Consider the following 24,402-nt stretch of genomic DNA (forward strand, 5'->3'; position numbering starts at 1 on the left):
GGCAGCCTGGACGTGGGGTATGGTTGCCTGGCCGTGGGGTATGGTTGCCTGGACTTGGGGTATGGCAGCTTGGACGTGGGGTATGGCAGCCTGGTCGTGGGGTATGGCAGCCTGGACGTGGGGTATGGCAGTTTGGACGTGGGGTATGGCAGTTTGGACGTGGGGTATGGCAGTTTGGACATGGGGTATGGCAGCTTGGACGTGGGGTATGGTTGCCTGGACGTGGGGTATGGTTGCCTGGACTTGGGGTATGGCAGCTTGGACGTGGGGTATGGCAGTTTGGACGTGGGGTATGGCAGCCTGGACGTGGGGTATGGCAGTTTGGACGTGGGGTATGGCAGCCTGGACGTGGGGTATGGCAGCCTGGACGTGGGGTATGGCAGCCTGGACGTGGGGTATGGCAGCCTGGACGTGGGGTATGGCAGTTTGGACTTGGGGTATGGCAGTTTGGACGTGGGGTATGGCAGCCTGGACGTGGGGTATGGCAGCTTGGACGTAGGGTATGGGAGCCTGGACGTAGGGTATAGCGTGGGGTATGGTTGCCTGGACGTGGGGTATGGTTGCCTGGACGTGGGGTATGGTTGCCTGGACGTGGGGTATGACAGCGTGGGCGTAGGGTATTGCGTGGGGTATTACGTGGGGTATTACGTGGGGTATGGCATGGGGTATGACGTGGGGTATGGCATGGGGTATGACGTGGAGTATTACGTGGGGTATGGCGTGGGGTATGGCGTGGGGTATTACATGGGTATGGCGTGGGGTATGGTGTGGGGTATGACGTGGGGTATGGCGTCGGGTATGACGTGGGGTATGACGTGGGGTATGACAGCCTGCGCCCAACCCAGCTCCTGTGCGTTCTGTCGCTGGTTATGGGAGGCTGCTCGAAGAGAGAGGGCAGCCAGGTTTGGTGGGTACCCCCTGACGCATCCCTGCTTCGGTCAAGCACCAGCCTCTCTTCCCAGACTTGTTGAGGAAGGGTTCGGTCCTACGTGGACTTTCAAGACCAGGCCAGCTAAACAAGGACTGCATAGCGTGCTAGTCAGGTTGGCTAACTCGCCAAGGCAATCTCGCTATTACTAGCTGTTCCTACCTCCCCATGGCGGAGTTGCTGGGGTGGCTCTCTCATTTAGTATACGTAGCATTAGTTGCTTGGTTATTAAAAACGGATCACGCTGCGGTAAACGAGGCTAGCTAACCAAGCTTAGGCTAAAAAGCCACCTGGCTAATGTCGGATAGCATGCATAACTTCTGGAGAGTGGAACTTACTAGCTTCCCCCCGGCGTTATGGCAACCCCATTCCTATTTTCACTTCCTGGAGTTGGAGGGAGTGGAGGAAGCAGCCCGCCGAGCACTTGGCTGGTGTAACCCCCCGGAGTGAGGCGCCTTGGCATGAGTCAGAATGACCAGTGCGCCCCGCCGCAAAAACATTACTGTGAAAACAGTGCCCGCAAGTCTGGCTAAACAGGTACTGTGTAAGCCATTGCCAGAGCCCCCTGTGCCCATGCAGGCTATACAGTCTCAAGGAAGCATAGCGTATGTCGGAAGCTGGTTCATGTTATATACTGCCCCCTCTGTTATCCCATGTTCCACAGTGTTCACAGGGTTGAAGGGACACATCAATCTCCCCAGGGAGGGGTGAGAGTGATAAGTTCTGTCTCTGTCCACAAGGGATCGCTCTTGTCTGTTACCACAGAAGGGGTCCTTTTTTCACATCTAGGTTACAAGGCGTTGTGTCCCCTGTACCTATGACTGGTCGGTAGAGTAACCTCCATGATCATAATATGTACTGTGCATATATATATAAATATTTGGGCTGGGTGATATGACGATATATATCGTGTGACGATAGAAAAACCTCTATCATTTTATATTAATTCTCTATTGTTCATTTCGTGGTGTCGCAAATCACACTCTTTACGGCAATATTTCTTTGTCAATTGGACGACACTTTTCGTTCTTCCACACGTGCTGTGTGAAATTTGCAAAACAAAAAAAAAACATGGAGGAGAGTGAAGGAGACACAGAGCACAGAGACACGAAGCTCCTACCTAAAAGAGGGGCTACTTCGGTCGCACGGACGTGGTTTGGGTATCAAAAATCTGACAGAGAAACCGGCCTCTGCAAAAGGCTCAAACACTCAATAACCTCTTTTACCACCTAAGCAAGAATCATGTGAAACAGTACGGAGAGAGTCTACGGGTGAGACCCAGAGAAGTACAGTCAAGTGCTCAAAACAAACCCCTGACTGAGACGTTGCAAGAGGCTTTTGCCCGCATCACACCATATGGAAAAGAATCACGAAGATGGAAGGAGATAATAGCTGCCGTTACATCTGCAAAGACATGGCCCCAATTTACACGGTTCAGAAACGGGGGTTTTGTGAGTTTGTACACTAGACTACTACACTAGACCCAAGGTATCAAATACAAATTGATGTGTCATGTATTAATGCCAAAACAACATGCAAAACAGGCAAGTCCCCCAATATATATATATAAATATAATGTATAAAATCTAAAAAGGTAAATAGTAAACATAAATAATTATAGTTATTCTAGTTATTATAATTATATATATATATATATAAAGCCTATAATTATTTTATGTTTACTATTTACCTTTTTAGATTTTATACATTAATATTTTATGTTTTGTTACATGCTTAATTGAACATTTGCCCAAAGGTTCTTAATAAAAGTGGAAATAATCAGATTTGACTAAGTACCTTTTATTTGTTGAGTTTAATTCAAAATGTCATAAGAAATAGGCCTTTACATGTGGTCATTTCATATAAACTAATTATTCATTGAATTTACAGAAAATGTGCTATATCGTGATATGTACCGGTATCGGGATATGCAATGACCTATATCGTGATATGTATCGTGACCGGGGTATGAAATTACCTATACCGTGATATGTATCTTGACCGGGGTATGAAATTACCTATATCGTGATATGTATTGTTATCGGGATATGAAATTACCTATATATATATGGGTGCGGTCCAGGGCTCTCATATCACGCTTTTCTATCCCCACGGAGGGTGTCCGGGTTCCGGCTCTGTTTAGCCAAATGTGTGCTTTACACACGCACATTGAACGACCCTGGATATCTGGTTGTGTGACCACCATTTTGTCTGTTTTACTAATCCAGCTCTGCGGCAGGGCGCTCTCTAAGCAGCGTCTCTCCCACTGGATCTCGCTGGCATCAAGGAGCAGGGGTTAATACCCATTCCACCAGGGCTCTGGCAGCGTCTCGGGCGTTGTTTAAAGGGTTGACTATAGGAGATATTTATGCTACGGTGAGTTGGGCATCACCACACTGGTGTGAGGTTTTATTTTTTGGATATCACTGCTCCTATTTTGGCCCACAGCTTATGGCTGGGACAGGGAAAGTCACCGGGCAGCACAACTTCCGCGCAATACTCAGACGGCACGCATCTGGTGGGTTCAGGTCTGGAGGGTGGGTCATTTCATTTAGTATCCATTGGGGTCGGCTTGGGGTGTAATTATATTTCCCCATAGTATGTTGTACCAAAGACTGACAGACTGAAAGGGAACGTAACGTTGTGACTATAACTACTGTTCCCTGAAGGAGGGAAATGAGGCACACACCTGTATGGTCCCGCACCACCTGTTCCTGGGTTCAGTGAAGATCGGTATTAAATTGAGGGAATGAACCCAAGCTTCACACTTATCTGTGGAAGTTGGGACTTCCAACGAAGTGCATATTTCATTGGCCTTGCCAGGCACGATTGTATAACCTTCAACCGAAGTTGCGAGAGTGAGACTCCCCATGGTATGTTGTACCTTGTTTCCCTTCTTCAGGGAACAGTAGTTATAGTCATAACGTTACATGATTGAAATACAGGAAGTGAATTGGATTTACACCCGGTAACAGAATTGCAGTAATGGAATTTCATCATGAGTCCCTGATCTGTACTATACAGAAATGCATAAACAGTAGAGTACAGTAGAGTATAGTACAGTAAAGTAGAGTATAGTTCAGCACAGTACAGTAAAGTAGAGTACAGTAGAATATAGTTCAGTACATTATAGTGTACTCCACTCTAGTGTGCTCTACTGTATACTGAACTCTACTCCACTCTATTCTACCGTACAGGACTGAACTATACTCTACTTTTCTTTACTGTTCATTACTCTACTGTGCTCTACTATACTGTAATGTATTGTGCTGTGCTGTCCACACTTGTGAAACATAGACGCCTATGAGTGGCTCCGGTCCGGACCAAATCTGAACCGATCATGGACATATGTGTTTGGGTCAAATGAAGGCCGGTTCTGTGGACGTTGAAATCAGGACTGGTCCAGACTAAAGAAACGATGTCTGTGGATGTTGAAATCAAGGCTGGTCCAGACTAAAGAAACGATGTCTGTGGATGTTGAAAACAAGGCTGGTCCAGACTAAAGAAACGATGTCTGTGGACGTTGAAATCAAGGCTGGTCCAGACTAAAGAAACGATGTCTGTGGATGTTGAAATCAAGGCCAGGGTGGGTTGATCACATTTCAACTACCTTTCTACGTCCATGGTTGTCCGGTGCTCAGTGTGTGAGGATGCTGGTTACAGTAAATGGAAAGAGAGGGGGCTCATGGGTAGGTGTCGGTAAGTGTCACGCCCTGACCATAGTTTGCTTTGTGTGTTTCTATGTTTTGTTTGGTCAGGGTGTGATCTGAGTGGGCATTCTATGTTGTATGTCTAGTTTGTCTGTTTCTGTGTTTGGCCTGATATGGTTCTCAATCAGAGGCAGGTGTTAGTCATTGTCTCTGATTGGGAACCAGCGGCCAGCATCACAAGACTCCTGGACATGGGAGGAGATTTTGGACGGCAAAGGACCCTGGGAGCAGCCAGGGGACTATCGCCGCCCCAAAGCAGAGCTGGAGGCAGCGAAAGCAGAGAGACGGCATTACGAGGAGATAACACGGCAGAGCGGCTGGAAGCCCGAGAGGCAGGCCCAAACATTTTTTGGGGGGAGGCACAGGGAGAGTGTGGCAGACTCAGGAGTCAGACCTGAGCCAACTCCCCCTGTTTACCGTAAGGAGCCAAGGAGGGAACCAGAGCCGGTCAGGGCGGTGTTGGAGGTGAGCGAAGCCGAGACAGTGAAGGAGTTAATGGGGAAATTGGAGGAGAGAGTTATGAGGGAGGTGCTGTGTTGGTGCATGATGCACGACATCCGCCCGACGGAGCGTATCGGGGAGTTGATGTCAGCTGGGTCAGCTCTCCATACTCGTCCTGAGGTGCGTGCTAGTCGTCTGGTGAAGAATGTGCCAGCCTCAAGCACCAGGCCTCCTGTGCACCTCCCTAGCCCTGCACGTCCTGTGCCAGCTCAGCGCTACAGCGCTCCTAGCCGTGCTAACCATGGCGGGCGTTGTACTGGTCAGGCACCGTGTTATGCGGTGGAACGCACTGTGTCCTCAGTACGCGTGCTTAGCCTGGTGCGCTACATCCCAGCTCCCCACATCTGCCGGGCTAGGGTGAAGATCCAGACAGGGCGGATGGTGCTAGCCCTGCTCTCAAGATCTCCAGTGCGCCTTCACGGTCCGGTCTATCCAGTGCCACCTCCACGCACCAGCCCTCCGGTGGCAGCCCCCCGCACCAGGCTGTCTCTCCGTCTTTTGCCTACAGGTGCTCCCGCCTGTCCAGCGCTGCTAGAGCCTTCCTCCTCTCCAGCGCCGCCAGAGACTCCCGTCTCTCCAGAGCAGCCAGAGTCTCCCGTCTCTCCAGAGCTGCTAGAGTCTCCCGTCTGTCCTGAGCTGCTAGAGTCTCCCGTCTGTCCAGAGCTGCCAGAATCTCCCGGCTGTCCTGAGCTGCCAGAGTCTCCCGTCTGTCCTGAGCTGCTAGAGTCTCCCTTTTGTCCTGAGCTGCTAGAGTCTCCCGTCTGTCCTGAGCTGCTAGAGTCTCCCGTTTGTCCTGAGCTGCTAGAGTCTCCCGTCTGTCCGGAGCTGCTAGAGCCGCCAGTCTGTCCTGAGCCGTCAGTCAGCCGGGAGCTGCCAGAGCCGTCAGTCAGCCGGGAGCTGCCAGAGCCGCCAGCCAGCCGGGAGCTGCCAGAGCCGCCAGCCAGCCGGGAGCTGCCAGAGCCGTCAGTCAGCCGGGAGCTGCCAGAGCCGCCAGCCAGCCGGGAGCTGCCAGAGCCGCCAGCCAGCCAGGAGCTGCCAGAGCGGTCAGCCAGTCCTGAGCTACCCCTCAGTCCTGAGCTACCCCTCAGTCCGGAGCTGCCCCTCAGTCCGGAGTTGCCCCTCAGTCCGGAGCTGCCCCTCAGTCCGGAGCTGCCCCTCAGTCCGGAGCTGCCCCTCAGTCCGGAGCTGCCCCTCAGTCCAGTGGGGCCCTTTAGTAGGGTTGCCAGTCCTAGGTTGGCGGCGAGGGTCGCCGTTCCTAGGAGGCCACAGAAGCAGACTAAGACTACGCCACCGCGGACAGATGCCCACCCAGACCCTCCCCTATAGGTTCAGGTTTTCATACTTGCTTTGACCACCAGATGACAGAGAGAAAAAAAAGAAAACAGTTATCAGCTGAACATGACAGTATGTCAGTGGAAGGGAGGACAGTAGTACTGAACATAACAGTCAGTGGAAGGGAGGACAGTAGTACTGAACATAACAGTCAGTGGAAGAGAGGACAGTAACAGGAGACACTATGAGCTGAACATAACAGTCAGTGGAAGAGAGGACAGTAACAGGAGACACTATGAGCTGAACATAACAGTCAGTGGAAGAGAGGACAGTAACAGGAGACACTATGAGCTGAACATAACAGTCAGTAGAAGAGAGGACAGTAACAGGAGACACTATGAGCTGAACATAACAGTCAGTGGAAGAGAGGACAGTAACAGGAGACACTATGAGCTGAACATAACAGTCAGTAGAAGAGAGGACAGTAACAGGAGACACTATGAGCTGAACATAACAGGAGACACTATGAGCTGAACATAACAGTCAGTGGAAGAGAGGACAGTAACAGGAGACACTATGAGCTGAACATAACAGTCAGTGGAAGAGAGGACAGTAACAGGAGACACTATGAGCTGAACATAACAGTCAGTAGAAGGGAGGACAGTAACAGGAGACACTATGAGCTGAACATAACAGTCAGTAGAAGAGAGGACAGTAACAGGAGACACTATGAGCTGAACATAACAGTCAGTGGAAGAGAGGACAGTAACAGGAGACACTATGAGCTGAACATAACAGTCAGTAGAAGAGAGGACAGTAACAGGAGACACTATGAGCTGAACATAACAGTCAGTGGAAGAGAGGACAGTAACAGGAGACACTATGAGCTGAACATAACAGCCAGTGGAAGAGAGGACAGTAACAGGAGACACTATGAGCTGAACATAACAGTCAGTAGAAGAGAGGACAGTAACAGGAGACACTATGAGCTGAACATAACAGTCAGTGGAAGAGAGGACAGTAACAGGAGACACTATGAGCTGAACATAACAGTCAGTAGAAGAGAGGACAGTAACAGGAGACACTATGAGCTGAACATAACAGGAGACACTATGAGCTGAACATAACAGTCAGTAGAAGAGAGGACAGTAACAGGAGACACTATGAGCTGAACATAACAGTCAGTAGAAGAGAGGACAGTAACAGGAGACACTATGAGCTGAACATAACAGTCAGTAGAAAAGAGGACAGTAACAGGAGACACTATGAGCTGAACATAACAGCCAGTGGAAGAGAGGACAGTAACAGGAGACACTATGAGCTGAACATACAGTATGTCAGTAGAAGAGAGGACAGTAACAGGAGACACTATGAGCTGAACATAACAGTCAGTAGAAGAGAGGACAGTAACAGGAGACACTATGAGCTGAACATAACAGTCAGTGGAAGAGAGGACAGTAACAGGAGACACTATGAGCTGAACATAACAGTCAGTAGAAGAGAGGACAGTAACAGGAGACACTATGAGCTGAACATAACAGGAGACACTATGAGCTGAACATAACAGTCAGTAGAAGAGAGGACAGTAACAGGAGACACTATGAGCTGAACATAACAGTCAGTAGAAGAGAGGACAGTAACAGGAGACACTATGAGCTGAACATAACAGTCAGTAGAAGAGAGGACAGTAACAGGAGACACTATGAGCTGAACATACCAGTCAGTGGAAGGGAGGACAGTAACAGGAGACACTATGAGCTGAACATAACAGCCAGTAGAAGGCAGGACAGTAACAGGAGACACTATGCGCTGAACATAACAGTCAGTAGAAGAGAGGACAGTAACAGGAGACACTATGAGCTGAACATAACAGTCAGTGGAAGAGAGGACAGTAACAGGAGACACTATGAGCTGAACATAACAGTCAGTGGAAGAGAGGACAGTAACAGGAGACACTATGAGCTGAACATAACAGTCAGTAGAAGAGAGGACAGTAACAGGAGACACTATGAGCTGAACATAACAGTCAGTGGAAGAGAGGACAGTAACAGGAGACACTATGAGCTGAACATAACAGTCAGTGGAAGAGAGGACAGTAACAGGAGACACTATGAGCTGAACATAACAGCCAGTGGAAGAGAGGACAGTAACAGGAGACACTATGAGCTGAACATAACAGTCAGTGGAAGAGAGGACAGTAACAGGAGACACTATGAGCTGAACATAACAGTCAGTGGAAGAGAGGACAGTAACAGGAGACACTATGAGCTGAACATAACAGCCAGTGGAAGAGAGGACAGTAACAGGAGACACTATGAGCTGAACATAACAGTCAGTGGAAGAGAGGACAGTAACAGGAGACACTATGAGCTGAACATAACAGTCAGTAGAAGAGAGGACAGTAACAGGAGACACTATGAGCTGAACATAACAGTCAGTAGAAGAGAGGACAGTAACAGGAGACACTATGAGCTGAACATAACAGTCAGTAGAAGAGAGGACAGTAACAGGAGAGACTATGAGCTGAACATAACAGTCAGTGGAAGAGAGGACAGTAACAGGAGACACTATGAGCTGAACATAACAGTCAGTAGAAGAGAGGACAGTAACAGGAGACACTATGAGCTGAACATAACAGTCAGTGGAAGAGAGGACAGTAACAGGAGACACTGAGCTGAACATAACAGTCAGTAGAAGAGAGGACAGTAACAGGAGACACTATGAGCTGAACATAACAGTCAGTAGAAGAGAGGACAGTAACAGGAGACACTATGAGCTGAACATAACAGTCAGTGGAAGAGAGGACAGTAACAGGAGACACTATGAGCTGAACATAACAGTCAGTAGAAGCGAGGACAGTAACAGGAGACACTATGAGCTGAACATAACAGTCAGTAGAAGAGAGGACAGTAACAGGAGACACTATGAGCTGAACATAACAGGAGACACTATGAGCTGAACATAACAGTCAGTAGAAGAGAGGACAGTAACAGGAGACACTATGAGCTGAACATAACAGTCAGTAGAAGAGAGGACAGTAACAGGAGACACTATGAGCTGAACATAACAGTCAGTAGAAGAGAGGACAGTAACAGGAGACACTATGAGCTGAACATAACAGCCAGTGGAAGAGAGGACAGTAACAGGAGACACTATGAGCTGAACATACAGTATGTCAGTAGAAGAGAGGACAGTAACAGGAGACACTATGAGCTGAACATAACAGTCAGTAGAAGAGAGGACAGTAACAGGAGACACTATGAGCTGAACATAACAGTCAGTGGAAGAGAGGACAGTAACAGGAGACACTATGAGCTGAACATAACAGTCAGTAGAAGAGAGGACAGTAACAGGAGACACTATGAGCTGAACATAACAGGAGACACTATGAGCTGAACATAACAGTCAGTAGAAGAGAGGACAGTAACAGGAGACACTATGAGCTGAACATAACAGTCAGTAGAAGAGAGGACAGTAACAGGAGACACTATGAGCTGAACATAACAGTCAGTAGAAGAGAGGACAGTAACAGGAGACACTATGAGCTGAACATACCAGTCAGTGGAAGGGAGGACAGTAACAGGAGACACTATGAGCTGAACATAACAGCCAGTAGAAGGCAGGACAGTAACAGGAGACACTATGCGCTGAACATAACAGCCAGTGGAAGAGAGGACAGTAACAGGAGACACTATGAGCTGAACATAACAGTCAGTGGAAGAGAGGACAGTAACAGGAGACACTATGAGCTGAACATAACAGTCAGTGGAAGAGAGGACAGTAACAGGAGACACTATGAGCTGAACATAACAGCCAGTGGAAGAGAGGACAGTAACAGGAGACACTATGAGCTGAACATAACAGTCAGTGGAAGAGAGGACAGTAACAGGAGACACTATGATCTGAACATAACAGTCAGTAGAAGAGAGGACAGTAACAGGAGACACTATGAGCTGAACATAACAGTCAGTAGAAGAGAGGACAGTAACAGGAGACACTATGAGCTGAACATAACAGTCAGTAGAAGAGAGGACAGTAACAGGAGACACTATGAGCTGAACATAACAGTCAGTGGAAGAGAGGACAGTAACAGGAGACACTATGAGCTGAACATAACAGTCAGTAGAAGAGAGGACAGTAACAGGAGACACTATGAGCTGAACATAACAGTCAGTGGAAGAGAGGACAGTAACAGGAGACACTGAGCTGAACATAACAGTCAGTAGAAGAGAGGACAGTAACAGGAGACACTATGAGCTGAACATAACAGTCAGTAGAAGAGAGGACAGTAACAGGAGACACTATGAGCTGAACATAACAGTCAGTGGAAGAGAGGACAGTAACAGGAGACACTATGAGCTGAACATAACAGTCAGTAGAAGAGAGGACAGTAACAGGAGACACTATGAGCTGAACATAACAGTCAGTAGAAGAGAGGACAGTAACAGGAGACACTATGAGCTGAACATAACAGTCAGTAGAAGAGAGGACAGTAACAGGAGACACTATGAGCTGAACATAACAGTCAGTGGAAGAGAGGACAGTAGCAGGAGACACTATGAGCTGAACATAACAGTCAGTAGAAGAGAGGACAGTAACAGGAGACACTATGAGCTGAACATAACAGTCAGTAGAAGGGAGGACAGTAACAGGAGACACTATGAGCTGAACATAACAGTCAGTAGAAGGGAGGACAGTAACAGGAGACACTATGAGCTGAACATAACAGTCAGTAGAAGGGAGGACAGTAACAGGAGACACTATGAGCTGAACATAACAGGAGACACTATGAGCTGAACATAACAGTCAGTGGAAGAGAGGACAGTAACAGGAGACACTATGAGCTGAACATAACAGTCAGTGGAAGAGAGGACAGTAACAGGAGACACTATGAGCTGAACATAACAGTCAGTGGAAGAGAGGACAGTAACAGGAGACACTATGAGCTGAACATAACAGTCAGTAGAAGAGAGGACAGTAACAGGAGACACTATGAGCTGAACATAACAGCCAGTGGAAGAGAGGACAGTAACAGGAGACACTATGAGCTGAACATAACAGTCAGTAGAAGAGAGGACAGTAACAGGAGACACTATGAGCTGAACATACAGTATGTCAGTGGAAGAGAGGACAGTAGTACTGAACATAACAGTCAGTGGAAGAGAGGACAGTAACAGGAGACACTATGAGCTGAACATAACAGTCAGTGGAAGAGAGGACAGTAGTACTGAACATAACAGTCAGTGGAAGGGAGGACAGTAACAGGAGACACTATGAGCTGAACATAACAGTCAGTGGAAGGGAGGACAGTAGTACTGAACATAACAGTCAGTGGAAGAGAGGACAGTAACAGGAGACACTATGAGCTGAACATAACAGTCAGTGGAAGAGAGGACAGTAACAGGAGACACTATGAGCTGAACATAACAGTCAGTGGAAGAGAGGACAGTAACAGGAGACACTATGAGCTGAACATAACAGTCAGTAGAAGGGAGGACAGTAACAGGAGACACTATGAGCTGAACATAACAGTCAGTGGTAGAGAGGACAGTAACAGGAGACACTATGAGCTGAACATAACAGTCAGTAGAAGAGAGGACAGTAACAGGAGACACTATGAGCTGAACATAACAGTCAGTGGAAGAGAGGACAGTAGTACTGAACATAACAGTCAGTGGAAGGGAGGACAGTAGTACTGAACATAACAGTCAGTGGAAGAGAGGACAGTAACAGGAGACACTATGAGCTGAACATAACAGTCAGTAGAAGAGAGGACAGTAACAGGAGACACTATGAGCTGAACATAACAGTCAGTGGAAGAGAGGACAGTAACAGGAGACACTATGAGCTGAACATAACAGTCAGTGGAAGAGAGGACAGTAACAGGAGACACTATGAGCTGAACATAACAGTCAGTGGAAGAGAGGACAGTAACAGGAGACACTATGAGCTGAACATAACAGTCAGTGGAAGAGAGGACAGTAACAGGAGACACTATGAGCTGAACATAACAGTCAGTGGAAGAGAGGACAGTAACAGGAGACACTATGAGCTGAACATAACAGTCAGTGGAAGAGAGGACAGTAACAGGAGACACTATGAGCTGAACATAACAGTCAGTGGAAGAGAGGACAGTAACAGGAGACACTATGAGCTGAACATACAGTATGTCAGTGGAAGAGAGGACAGTAGTACTGAACATAACAGTCAGTGGAAGGGAGGACAGTAACAGGAGACACTATGAGCTGAACATAACAGTCAGTGGTAGAGAGGACAGTAACAGGAGACACTATGAGCTGAACATAACAGTCAGTGGAAGAGAGGACAGTAACAGGAGACCCTATGAGCTGAACATAACAGTCAGTGGAAGAGAGGACAGTAACAGGAGACACTATGAGCTGAACATAACAGTCAGTAGAAGAGAGGACAGTAACAGGAGACACTATGAGCTGAACATAACAGTCAGTGGAAGAGAGGACAGTAACAGGAGACACTATGAGCTGAACATAACAGTCAGTAGAAGAGAGGACAGTAACAGGAGACACTATGAGTTGAACATAACAGTCAGTAGAAGAGAGGACAGTAACAGGAGACACTATGAGCTGAACATAACAGTCAGTAGAAGAGAGGACAGTAGCAGGAGACACTATGAGCTGAACATAACAGTCAGTAGAAGGGAGGACAGTAACAGGAGACACTATGAGCTGAACATAACAGTCAGTGGAAGGGAGGACAGTAGCAGGAGACACTATGAGCTGAACATAACAGTCAGTGGAAGGGAGGACAGTAACAGGAGACACTATGAGCTGAACATAACAGTCAGTGGAAGGGAGGACAGTAGCAGGAGACACTATGAGCTGAACATAACAGTCAGTAGAAGGGAGGACAGTAACAGGAGACACTATGAGCTGAACATAACAGTCAGTAGAAGAGAGGACAGTAGCAGGAGACACTATGAGCTGAACATAACAGTCAGTAGAAGGGAGGACAGTAACAGGAGACACTATGAGCTGAACATAACAGTCAGTGGAAGAGAGGACAGTAACAGGAGACACTATGAGCTGAACATAACAGTCAGTAGAAGAGAGGACAGTAACAGGAGACACTATGAGCTGAACATAACAGTCAGTAGAAGAGAGGACAGTAACAGGAGACACTATGAGCTGAACATAACAGTCAGTGGAAGGGAGGACAGTAGTACTGAACATAACAGTCAGTGGAAGAGAGGACAGTAACAGGAGACACTATGAGCTGAACATAACAGTCAGTAGAAGAGAGGACAGTAACAGGAGACACTATGAGCTGAACATAACAGTCAGTAGAAGAGAGGACAGTAACAGGAGACACTATGAGCTGAACATAACAGTCAGTGGAAGAGAGGACAGTAACAGGAGACACTATGAGCTGAACATAACAGTATGTTAAACAGTAAAAAAACAACAACAGACTATTAGCTTTCATTTGACACCTAATTTGACACTTTACATGTTGGTGCTCATGGGTACTTTTAAATGGAAATGACCCCATGTAGTGCAGGACTCTGGAGCTGACAGCTTTAAACACTGAGACAGGCCACAATGATGATTATATTAGCAGAGCAGAGCCAGTAACCCTCAATGGTTTGTACGTGTGTGCGTGCACGTGCATGTGCACGTGTGTGTGTGTGTGTATATGAGTACACTCAACTCCGTCCGTGGTGTCACTTTCAGTGTCTTCAGTCTTCAAAGGGGGAATGACAAGAACAAAGGATTGACAAAGTTCAGAGGTCGGATGCTACCATTTTGGGAAGTTACAACACACGCAAGCACGCCACGCATGCGCACACACACACACCCTAAAAAGCAGCAGAGTCTCTACAGTTCCTTCAGAAAGTGTTCACACACCTTGACTTTTTCCACATTTTGTTGTAGTTTTACAGCCTCAATTTAAAATGGATTAAATTGAGATATTGTTCCACTGGCCTACACACAAAACCCCATAATGTCAGAGTGGAATTATGTCTTTAGAAATGTCCAAATTAATTCAACATTTAAAGCTGAAATGTCTTGAGTCAATATGTATTCAATTTGTTATGGCAATACTAAATCATTTTAGGAGTAAAAATGTGCTTAACAAGTCACATAATAAGTTGGATTTACTCTGAGCAACAATAGTTTTAAACATGATTTTTGAATGATTGTACAAACTCTGTACCACAAATTATCTGTAAGGACCCTCAGTCAAGAAATGCATTTCAAACACAGATTCAACCACAAAGACCAGGGAGGTTTTCCAATGCCTCGTAAAGATGGGCACCTATTGGTAGATGGCAAAACTATTCAAAAAGCATTGAATATCCATTTGAGCATGGTGAAGTTATTAATTACACTGTGGATGCTGTATCAATACACCCAGTCATTACAAAGATAAAGGCGTCCTTTCTAACTCAGTTGTCGGAGGAAGGAAATCGCTCAGGGATTTCCCCATGAGGCCAATGGTGGCTTTAAAACAGTTACAGAGTTTAATGGCTGTGATAGGAGAAAACAGAGAATGTATCAACAACATTGTAGTTGCTCCACAATACTAACCTACACTGTAACTGACAGAGTGAAAAGAAGTAAGCCTGTACAGAATAAAATCTATTGAAAAATATGCATCCTGTTTGCAACAAGGAACTAAAGTGAAGCTGCAAAAATAAATGTGGCAAAGCAATTTACTTTTTGTCCTGAATACAAATTGTTATGTTTGGGGCAATTCCAATACAACACATTACTGAGTACCACTCTCCATATTTTCAAGGATATTGGTGGCTGCATCATGTTATGGGCATTAGAGTATCGGTCATTTTGGACGCCGATTTAGCCAATTATTATACATTTTTTACACCTTTATTTAATCATTATTTCACTAGGCAAGTCAGTTAAGAACACATTCTTTTTTTCAATGACGGCCTAGGAATGGTGGGTTAACTGCCTGTTCAGGGGCAGAACGACAGATTTTTACCTTGTCAGCTCAGGGATTCAATCTTGCAACCTTACGGTTAACTAGTCCAACGCTCTAACCACCTGCCTCACGAGGAGCCTGCTACGCGAATGCAGTACGAAGCCAAGGTAAGTTGCTAGCTAGCATTAAACTTAATCAATCATAATCACTAGTTATAACTACACATGGTTGATGATATTACTAGTTTATCTAGCGTGTCCTGCGTTGCATATAATCGATGACGTGCGCATTCGCGAAAAGGACTGTCGTTGCTCCAACATGCACCTAACCATAAACACCAATGTCTTCCTTAAAATCAATACACAGAAGTATATATTTTTAAACCTGCATATTTAGCTACAAGAAATCCAGGTTAGCAGGCAATATTAACCAGGTGAAATTGTGTCACTTCTCTTGCGTTCATTGCACGCAGAGTCAGGGTATATGCAACAGCTTGGGCCGCCTGGCTCATTGCGAACTAATTTGCCAGAATTTTACGTAATTATGACATAACATTGAAGGTTGTGCAATGTAACAGCAATATTTAGACTTATGGATGCCACCCGTTAGATAAAATACGGAACGGTTCCGTATTTCACTGAAATAATAAAGGTCTTGTTTTTGAGATGATAGTTTCCGGATTCGACCATATTAATGACCAAAGGCTCTTATTTCTGTGTGTTATTATGTTATAATTAAGTCTATGCTTTTTTTTTACCCCGTTTTTCTCCCCAATTTCATGGTATCTAAGTAGTTACTATCTTGTCTCATCGCTACAACTCCCGTACGGGCTCGTGAGAGACGAAGGTTGAAAGTCATGCGTCCTCCGATACTCAACCCAACCAAGCCGCACTGCTTCTTCCTCTGATGGCACAGCTGGCGCTGCAGTACAGCGCCCTTAACCACTGCGCCAGATAGAGCAGTCTGACTGAGCGATGGTAGGCACCAGCAGGCTCATAAGCATTCATTCAAACAGCACTTTTGTGCGTTTTGCCAGCAGCTCAGCTGTTTATGACTTCAAGCCTATCAACTCCCGAGATGAGGCTGGTGTAACGATGTGATGTGAAATGGCTAGCTAGTTAGCGGGGTGCGCGCTAATAGCGTTTCAAACGTTACTCGCTCTGAGACTTGGCATAGTTGTTCCCCTTGCTCTGCATGGGTAACGCTGATTCGATTGTGGCTGTTGTCGTTGTGTTCCTGGTTCGAGCCCAGGTAGGAGTGAGGAGAGGGACGGAAGCTATACTGTTACACTGGCAATACTAAAGTGCCTCTAAGAACATCCAATAGTCAAAGGTATATGAAATACAAATGGTATAGAGAGAAATAGTCCTAAAATTCCTATAATAACTACAACCTAAAACTTCTTACCTGGGTATATTGAAGACTCATTATAAAAGGAACCACCAACTTTCATATGTTCTCATGTTCTGAGCAAGGAACTGAAACGTTAGCTTTCTTACATGGCAAATATGGCACTTTCTTTTCCAACACTTTGTTTTTGCATTATTTAAACCAAATTGGACATGTTTCATTATTTATTTGAGGCTAAACTCAATTTATTGATGTATTATATTAAGTTAAAATAAGTGTTCATTCAGTATTGTTGTAATTGTCATTATTACAAAATCATTTTAAAATTAATGGGTATCGGCTTTTTTTGTCCTATAATAATCGGTATTGGTATTGCCGTTGAAAAATCATAGTCGATCGACTTCTCATGGGTATGCTTGTAATCGTTAAACACTAGGGAGTTTTTCAGGATAAAAAAAAAGAAACAGAATTAAGTGAAGACAAAATACATGAGGAAACCTGGTTCAGTCTGCTTTCCACCAGACACTGGGAGATGAATTCACCCTTCAGCAGGACAATAACCTACAACACACGACCAGATCTACACTGTAGTTGCTTACCTAGAAGACAGTGAATGTTCTTGAGTGGTTGAGTAAGTATTGACTCAGTAAGTAAAAGTTTACTTTGTCATTATGGGATATTGTGTACAGATGGGTGAGATTTTTTATTTCAGCAGTTTTGAATTCAGGCTGTAACACAACAGAATGTAGAGTAAGTCAAGGGGTATGAATACTTTCTGGAGACAGTGAATATGCATAGTGAGAATAATAAGCATATTGTGCTAACCGTATTGGCAGTAAAAGGGACGAGTTGAGTTGGATGCTAAATATGCATCCATTATTCACTGACTTCAAGATGTAACAGTGACTTCATTAACAGAGTTTACATACCATATTACTGACACAGACAACAGTGACTTCATTAACAGAGCTTACATACCACATTACTGACACAGACAACAGTGACTTCATTAACAGAGTTTACATACCATATTACTGACACAGACAACAGTGACTTCATTAACAGAGCTTACATACCACATTACTGACACAGACAACAGTGACTTCATTAACAGAGCTTACATACCACATTACTGACACAGACAACAGTGAAGGTCGTTAATAAGTGATATAGCATCACACAGACACATACACACTCCTGATAACTTCTCCCTACCCTCCAGTTATTGTCTTGACGCTAAGAGCCCCTGACTGAAACTAAAGTGGAACTTTGAAAAGAGGGATCTGTCAGCAGCGTTAGCTGTGTTAAAATAACACATGTTTTCTCAGCAGTTAGGCTTTCTAACAAACAAACAGCACGTTTCCAGATGAAAGCCAACACACGAAGGACAGGATACTCTCTTGACAACACGCTTTACATTACCTTCCATCTTCAAATGGAAGAATATTTCATTATCATTCTACTCTCATATCTGTGACATAACTAACGCTGCAGCTCTGATAAGGATCTTCCACTACAGTTAAACATGGCCTAGCTCACACCAGTCCCCCAAATCATGATTCCTGAGCCTGAACCCAGAGTGAATGTCACAAGTTAATGGGTCCTGATTAATGCCACGTGAGACCATGAAACCCACCCGGTCTAAATATCTATCTGGAGGAGGGAGGGACTGCTGTTGCTCTTGAAGTCCGGAGAGGGCTAAAAGTGGAACGGGGTGGATTGCAGTCATCAACACCTAGCGTCATCATGGCCTTTGAAGTGGCCGTGGGTCTTTGATGGCTCCGCAGGGCAGGGGAGGACGACGGGGGAGGAATCTGTGGCGCTCTGCTTGCCCTCCTCTTCGAAAGCCCCCAGAGTTGTGGAATGCAGTGCTAGCTGAGCGCAAAGCAGAACAAGGAGAGAAGCTGCTACTGCTGGTCTGGGGAATGTGATTAGAGTAGAGCACACACAGGAGGCCCACAACAGCCCTCTCTCCCTACTCTCTGTGGATCTGAAGATCAACTTGGCAACCTTTCAAAAGATGTTATCTACACTAAACTTTACTTGATCAATGTTATTCATGTCAGTCACTGTCACTATCAAAATAAATCCACCAGCCTCTATTGGAAACTTTTAACCTGGAACCAGATTCCATTCAAGTCAATCTTCTTTGACATTTCAATATTTGAATGCGGATATGAGAGAATGAGAGAGATTCTTCAAATGTAATTGCAGAATCCATAGACTCCAACCACTTCTGGGAAAATTGGAAAACATTAAACAAACAACAACATGAAGAGTTATCTATTCAAAACTGAGATGGATGAATAAACCACTATAACAAAGAACAAACAGCAAAAACATATACATGATCAAATACAAAATGTTAGAATCAACTATTAGAGACTACCAGAACCCACTGGATTCTCCAATTACATTATTAACCTGTTAGAGCTCTAGGGGCGCTATTTCATTTTTGGATAAAAAACGTTCCCGTTTTAAGCGCGATATTTTGTCACGAAAAGATGCTCGACTATGCATATTCTTGACAGTTTTGGAAAGAAAACACTCTGAAGTTTCAGAATCTGCAAAGATTTTGTCTGTAAGTGCCCCAGAACTCATTCTACAGGCGAAACCAAGATGATGCATCACCCAGGAATTAGCAGAATTTCTGAAGCTCTGTTTTCCATTCTCTCCTTATATGGCTGTGATTGCGCAACGAATGAGCCTACACTTTCTGTCGTTCGCCCAAGGTCTTAGCAGCATTGTGACGTATTTGTAGGCATATCATTGGAAGATTGACCATAAGAGACTACATTTCCCAAGTGTCCGCCTGGTGTCCTGCGTCGAATTCGGTGCGCAATTGCCAGCTGCTTCCACTTTACCATTTGATTCAGGGGAGAAAGCATGTGTCCAAGAACGATGTATCAATGAAGAGATATGTGAAAAACACCTTGATGATTGATTCTAAACAACGTTTGCCATGTTTTCAGTCGATATTATGGAGTTAATTTGGAAAAAAGTTTGCGTTTTGAGGACTGAATTTATGGATTTTTTTTGGTGGCCAAATGTGATGTATAAAACGGAGCTATTTCTAATACACAAGGAATCTTTTTGGAAAAACTGAGCATCTGCTATCTAACTGAGAGTATCCTCATTGAAAACATCAGAAGTTCTTCAAAGGTAAATGATTTTATTTGAAGGCTTTTATGTTTTTGTTAATGTTGCGTGCTGGATGCTAACGCTAATGCTAACGCTAAATGCTAACGCGAAATGCTAACTCTAGCTAGCTACTTTTACACAAATTATTGTTTTCCTATGGTTGAGAAGCATATTTTGAAAATCTGAGATGACAGTGTTGTTTACAAAAGGCTAAGCTTGAGAGATGGCATATTTATTTCATTTCATTTGCGATTTTCATAAATAGTTAACGTTGTGTTATGCTAATGAGCTTGCTGATAGATTTACACAATCCTGGATACAGGGTTTTTTTCATAGCTAAACGTGACGCAGAAAACGGAGCGATTTGTCCTAAACAAATAATCTTTCAGGAAAAACTGAACATTTGCTATCTGAGAGTCTCCTCATTGAAAACATCTGAAGTTCTTCAAAGGTAAATGATTTTTTTGAATGCTTTTCTGTTTTTTTGTGTAAATGTTGCCAGCTGAATGTTAATGCTAAATGCTACGTTAGCCATCAATACTGTTACACAAATGCTTGTTTTGCAATGGTTGAGAAGCATATTTTGAAAATCTGAGATGACAGTGTTGTTAACAAAAGGCTAAGCTTGAGAGCTAGCATATTTATTTCATTTCATTTGCGATTTTCATGAATAGTTAACGTTGCGTTATGGTAATGAGCTTGAGTCTGTATTCACGAACCCGGATCCGGGATGGGGAGATCAGAAAGGTTAAAAGCCAATTACATCCAATCACATTATTAACAGCAGACTAGTACATTTCCTCAGTGAAAACAATATACTGAGCAAATTTCAAATTGGCTTATTCCCAAATTACCGTACGACAGACCACATATTTTATTTTTATATATTTGTTTAACTTTTACTCCCTTTTCTCCCCAATTTCATGGTATCCAATTGGTAGTTACAGTCTTGTCTCATTGCTGCAACTCCCGTACAGACTCGGGACAGATGGAAGTCGAGAGCCGTGCGTCTTCCGAAACACGACTCACTCTCTTTGACACAATGCCCGCTTAACCCAGAAGCCAGCCATACCAATGTGTCGGAGGAAACACCGTACACCTGGCGACCGTGTCAGCGTGCACTGTGTGTGGCCCGCCACAGGAGTCGCTAGGGAATGATGGGACAAGGACATTGCTACTGGTCAAACCCTCCCCTAGCCCGGACGATGCTGGGCCAATTGTGCGCCGCCCCATGGGTCTCCCAGTTGAGGCCGACTGCGACAGAGACTGGACTCAAACCAGAATCTCTTCTTCACAGCTAGAAACTACGATGCAGTGTCTTAGAGCACTGCAGCACTCAGGAGGCCCAACAGACCACATATTCACCCTGCACACCCTAATTGACTAACAAACAAACCAAAACAAAGTCAGTCTTCTCATTCTTTGTTGATTACAAAAAGCTTTTGAAGCAAATTGCCATGAGGGTCTGCTATACAAATTGATGGAGCGTGGTGTTGGGGGAAAAACATACAACATTATAAAATCCATGTACACAAAGGGTATGGTTAAAATTGGCAAAAAACACATTTCTTTCCACAGGACCATGGGGTGAGAGAGGGATTCAGCTTAAGCCCCACCCTCTTCGACATATACAGTGCTGTGAAAAAGTATTTGCCCCTTTCCTGATATATTTTTTTTTTGCCATTTGTCACACTTAAATGTTTCAGATCATCAAACTAATTTTAATATTACATAAAGATAACCCAAGTTAACACAATATGCAGTTTAAGTGATGAATGGATTTATTAAGGGAAAAAGCTATCCGAACCTTCACGGCCTTATTTGAAAAAGTAATTGCCCCCTAAACCTAACAACTAGTCGTGCCACCCTCAGCAGCAACAACTGCAATCAAGCATTTGCGATATCTGGCAATGAGTTTTTCACATCGCCGTGGAGGAATTTTGGCCCACTCTTCTTTGCAGAATTGTTTTAATTCAGCCACATTGGAGGGTTTTCAAGCATGAACCGCCTTTTTATGGTCACGCTACAGCATCTCAATCGGATTCAAGTCCGGATTTTGACTAGGCCAGTCCAAAACCTTCATTTTGTTTTTTTTTAAGTCATTCAGAGGTGGACATGCTGGTGTGTTTTGGATCATTGTCTTGCAGTAGAAGCCAAGTGCGCTTCAGCTTGAGGTCACAAACGGATGCCCGGACGTTCTCCTTTAGGATTTTTTGGTAGAGAGCAGAATTCATGGTTCCATCAGTCACAGCAAGTGGTCCAGGTCCTGAAGCAGTAAAGCAGTCCCAGACCATCATACTACCACCATCATATTTGACTGTTGGTATGATGTCCTTTTTCTGAAATGTTGTGTTACTTTCACGCCAGATGTAACAGGACGCACACCTTCCAAAAAGTTAAACTTTTGTCTCGTCAGTCAACAGAATATTTTCCCAAAAGTCTTGGGGATCATCAAGATGTTTTTTGCCAAAAGTGAGACGAGCCTTTGTGTTCTTTTTGGTTAGCAGTGGTTTTCGCCTTGGAACTCTGCCATGGATGCCATTTTTGCTCAGTGTCTTTCTTATGATTGAGTCATGACCACTGACCTTAAATGAGGCAAGAGAGGCCTGCAGTTCTTTAGATGTTGTGGGTTCTTTTGTGACCTCTCGGAAGAGTCGTCGCTGCGCTCTTGGGGTAATTTTGGTAGGCTGGCCACTCCTGGGAAGGTTCACCACTGTTTTCTCAATTTTCTCAGTTTTCTCACCACAAATATTCTCCATTTGTGGATAATGGCTCTCACCGTGGTTCGCTGGAGTCCCAAAGCTTGAGAAATGGCTATGTAACCCTTTCTAGACTGATAGATGTCAATTACTTTGTTTCTCATCTGTTCCTGAATTTCTTTGGATTGCGGCATGATGTCTTGCTTTTTGAGATCTTTTGGCCTACTTCACTTTGCCAGACAGGTTCTATTTAAGTGATTTCTTGATTCAACAGGTCTGGCAGTAATCAGGCCTGAGTGTGGCTAGTGAAATTGAACTCAGCTTTCCAAAAAATGTGATTAACCACAGTAAATTCATGATTTAACAAGGGGGGATTTACTTTGTCACATTGTGCCATGAAGGTACGGTTAGCTTTTTTCCCTTAATAACTTCTTAAGGTATAGGGGGCAGCATTTTCACTTTTGGATAAATAGCGTGCCCAATTTCAACTTCCTGCTACTCATGCCAAGAATATAAGATATGCATATTATTAGTAGATTTGGATAGAAAACACTCTGAAGTTTCTAAAACTGTTTCAATCATGTCTGTGAGTATAACATAACTTATGTAGCAGGCAAAACCCTGAGGACTAACCGTTCAGACATTTTTCTTTTTGAGGTCTCTGTCTGTTCATTGATTTCTCATTGGCAAACGATATTTCATAGGAACTTGTTTTCAGTTCCGCTTCCACTGGATGTCACCAGTCTTTGGAATTTGGTTGAGGTTATTCCTTTGTGCAATGAAGAAGTCCGGCCATCTAGGAACTGGGTAACACTGTTGAGAGTTGCGTTAGACTTGAAAAGTAGCGTTTGTTTCCTCTCGTCCTCTATTGAAAACAGAAAGACCTGTCTTCAATTTGATCGATTATTAACGTTTAAAAATACCTAAAGTTGTATTACAAAAGTAGTTTGAAATATTTTGGCAAAGTTTATAGGCAACTTTTGAAATATTTTGTAGTGACGTTGCGCATTTTGGAAGCTGTTTTTTTCTGGATCAAACGCGCCAAATAAATAGACATTTTGGATATATATGGACGGAATTAATCGAACAAAAGGACCAATTGTGATGTTTATGGGACATATTGGAGTGCCAACAAAAGAAGCTTGTCAAAGGTAAGGCATGTTTTGTATTTTATTTCTCCGTTTTGTGTAGCACCTGCAGGGTTGAAATATGCTACCCTCTTTGTTTACTGTTGTGCTATCATCAGATAATAGCTACTTATGCTTTCGCCGAAAAGCCTTTTTAAAATCTGACATGTTGGCTGGATTCACAACGAGTGTAGCTTCAATTGAGTATCTTACATGTGATTTAATGAGTTTGATTTTTATATCAGTTTTTTTTATTTGCCGCGCTGCATTTTTCCTGGCTTTTGCCCAAGTGGGACGCAACCGTCCCCTGTACCATAAGAAGTTAATAAATACATTTATCACTTAAAAACTGAATTTTGTGTTTACTAGGGTTATCTTTGTGTAATATTAAAATGTGTTTGATGATCTGAAACATTTAAGTGTGACAACTGTGCAAAAAAATAAGAAATCAGGAAGGGGGCAAGTACTTTTTCACAGCACTGTATATCAATGAATTGGCGCGGGCACTAGAACAGTCTGCAGCACCCGGCCTCACCCTACTAGAACCTGAAGTCAAATGTCTCCTGATTGACGATGATCTGGTGCTTCTGTCCCCAACCAAGGAGGGCCTACAGCAGCACCTACATCTTCCGAACAGATTCTGCCAGACCTGGACCCTGACTGTAAATCTCAGTAAGACACAAAATAATGGTGTTACAAAAAAGGTCCAGTTGCCAGGACCACGAATACAAACTTCATCTAGACAACGTTGC

The 24,402-nt window shown here is 44.4% G+C and overlaps 1 protein-coding gene and 1 long non-coding RNA gene across 2 annotated transcripts in view; one reads left to right on the forward strand and one right to left on the reverse strand.

The window, feature by feature from the left end:
* Nucleotides 1-24,402, reverse strand: part of LOC110536392 (E3 ubiquitin-protein ligase znrf3) — a 214,017-nt gene that overhangs the window by 120,711 nt on the left and 68,904 nt on the right. The gene's annotated exons all lie outside the window — the stretch shown is intronic.
* Nucleotides 19,761-24,402, forward strand: part of LOC149979877 (uncharacterized) — a 357,657-nt gene continuing 353,015 nt past the window's right edge. The window contains exons 1-2 of the long non-coding RNA XR_016484704.1: nt 19,761-19,845; nt 20,214-20,275. This is a non-coding gene — a long non-coding RNA (uncharacterized LOC149979877). The remainder of the gene's footprint in view (nt 19,846-20,213; nt 20,276-24,402) is intronic.

Source organism: Oncorhynchus mykiss, chromosome 11, assembly GCF_057628025.1.
Source record: "Oncorhynchus mykiss isolate SJ-2025 chromosome 11, ASM5762802v1, whole genome shotgun sequence".
NCBI lineage: Eukaryota > Metazoa > Chordata > Actinopteri > Salmoniformes > Salmonidae > Oncorhynchus > Oncorhynchus mykiss.